Source organism: Typopeltis vanoorti, chromosome 4 (assembly GCF_054136105.1).
Source record: "Typopeltis vanoorti isolate ZY-2024b chromosome 4, IOZ_Tvanoo_1.0, whole genome shotgun sequence".
NCBI classification, from domain to species: Eukaryota; Metazoa; Arthropoda; class Arachnida; order Uropygi; family Thelyphonidae; genus Typopeltis; species Typopeltis vanoorti.
In genome coordinates, this window is record NC_143552.1 from 60,486,687 (window position 1) to 60,489,613 (window position 2,927).

Consider the following 2,927-nt stretch of genomic DNA (forward strand, 5'->3'; position numbering starts at 1 on the left):
CTGGAGAGAGAGAGAGATGGCTGGAGTGTTATGCGATAAGAGGGTGCCGATCAATCTGAAAGGCAAAAGCTATAGGACAGTAGTGAGGCCAGCTATGACGTATGCTATAGAAACTGTGGCCCTGAGGAAAAATAACATCAGTAGGATGGAAGTAGCAGAGATGAGAATGCTTAGGTGGATGTGCAGTGTGACCAGAAAGGATCGTCTAAGAAATGACTATGTGAGGGGAACAGTGAAAGTTACGAACTTAGGAGCGAAGATACAGGATGCAAGGTTGAGATGGTTTGGTCATGTGATGAGGAGAGAGGACGAATATGTGGGAAGAAGGGTCATGCAGATGGATATGCAAGGAAGGAGGAAGCGTGGGTGGCAAAAGAAGAGATGGAGGGAGCTGGTAGAAGAGGACTTGAGGATGAAGAACTTGGATGTGGTGACATCCCAAGACAGGAGGATGTGGAGGAGCCTCAGCATCATCATCAGTGACCCCACTTAAGTGGGAGAAGCTGCAGAAGAAGAAGAAGTTTAAACTTATTTTCATTTTATTCATGCTATAAAATAACTCCTGGAAAGAAGTTATTTTATAGCATGTTATTTATCTTAAAAGATTTGCCTAATTTATCCATCTTAAATATACGCTATGTTGAAATAAGTATTGGAAAAATTCCAGTTGTAGATGAAGTACTGATGTGTATATATCTGTTATCACAAGACATCTATGTTCTATAAGTTAAACGAACCTCCAGAGTCAAATGTACAACTATACACTGCAAAGTGTTACTGGCCATTTCATATAATGTCTCTTATGAACTTCTAAAGAAGTATTATCATAGAATGTCATGTAAATGAACAATCAATTCATGACACTGGTAAAAGACTACATCACTCAAAATCAATTCTGATCAATAGCAACAAATGGAAGTGTGAGGGCAGCACTCAGTGAGAAAATAATGGTGCTCAGAAAAATAGTGTGATGTGGAAATGATCAATCTTGTTAGTAGTAGTAGTATACTATGCAAACAGATACTGGCATAATAGCTGCACATTAACCATGTTAATCAACAGCACAGATTACTCTAATGAAAATAATAATAATGACCAGGCAGTAGAGGGCTGGAAATCTCTGATGTAGAATGATCAATTGTCCCTCACTCTTTTATATGATCAAACAGAATGTAGATGTAACAATTGCCTAAGGAAGAATTCTTTATGCTTCATTCCAACTGTAAAGTTTGGTGGAAGATGCAACATACTGGAGACTTATATCTTGGAGTATAAACAACTACACATGAAGTCTTATGGAACAGGCCCATTTCTCATTCAACATGAGAATGCATTATCACACCGTGACAGTATTTTCATTTAATCAAACTATATTGCAGTACCTATCATACTATGATGGGTACTAGTACAACGTAGTTTGATGAAAATAATGTGGAAAAACTTAACAGGTTTGCAAAATGTTCTGATCTCAATCCAGCAGAGAACCTTTTGGAGGAACTGAAATGTCAGGTATACATTAGACTAGTGATCCCAACAGTGGTATAAGAACTGGTGGTTATTTTGATGGAAGAACAGTCAAAATACAAACTCATATTATCACATGCTTATAAACGGGAGGAGAGAGAGAGAGAGAGAGAGACAGACAGACAGAGACAGAAGGGTGGAAAGTGTGATAAAATTCAAAGAGAGGCCCTCAGGCCACCGAGGCATATCCATTTCAGATTTCTCCAGAGTACAGTTCTATCTCCATATTTATTTCAAAAAGCATACCAACATTATGAAATATTATTTTTAAATTAAATACAATTAAGCAAAATTTTGAAATTTATCTTAAAATGACTAGATTAACTTAACATTATAAAAGAAATGCTGACCTGCACTTTCTATTTTTTTTTTAATTATGTTCATAAAAATTTCAATATTGCAAACAAATACATTCTGTACAAGAAATGTTTATCTTATACAGTATATCTACAAATTATACCGACTTTTCACATATATTCACAAGCTTAATCTTTAAATGCAGACCTCCACAGAAAAATAACTGCTTCAGTTAGTTGCTCTGTGACAATAAACAATGACACAAAAATTAAATAAAAGAATAGTGAAACTTGAGAAGTGAGATCAATAACACATTAATTTCATTGACACACACACACACACACAGTTACTAAGCAACTAGCTTGATTAGGATGTGAAGCATCAAAATGAACAATTATATTTTGGACCTTTATGTTAAAAAAACTTAACAATGAAACATTTTTATCAAGTTTCAAAAATATAAGATAAAATTAGGTATTGTTTCTGGGAAAATTCCCATGCTACTCCTCTTAAACACTATTATTATTATTAATACTATTATAGCCTGTTTTTGTTTAGGAGTGTCCCTTATTTTAAATACATTGGCTATTTTTACTAAAAAAAATTTATATATATATTTTAGGGCATTATGGGTGAGTATTGAAGGCAATTATAGCAGAATAAAAGAGGAGAAAAAATTTTGTAATTCCATGTTCCCGCTGAAGGTTGTTTATAGCAAGGGGGAAAGGGGTTTGACACGGGAAGAATAATTTGGAAACCTGGGTTTATTTTAATAATATATATATATATATATATATATATATATATATATATATATATTATTGTGTTTAAGTGGGCTTTTTTGGGGGGGAAGGGTTTACTTATCCCCCTGCCCCAGTTTTCCCATAAGTAAACCCTTCCCCCCCAAAAAAAAGCGTTCTTAAACACAATAATATATATATATATATATATTAAAATAAACCCAGGTTTCCAAATTATTCTTCCCATGTCAAAATACCCCCCCTCCATGCTCCCTTCCCCCTTGTTATAAACAACCTTCAGCAGGAACATGGAAATTGAAGACATCCTAGTATCAAAACAAGGTATGTACAAAATTTTTCCTCCTC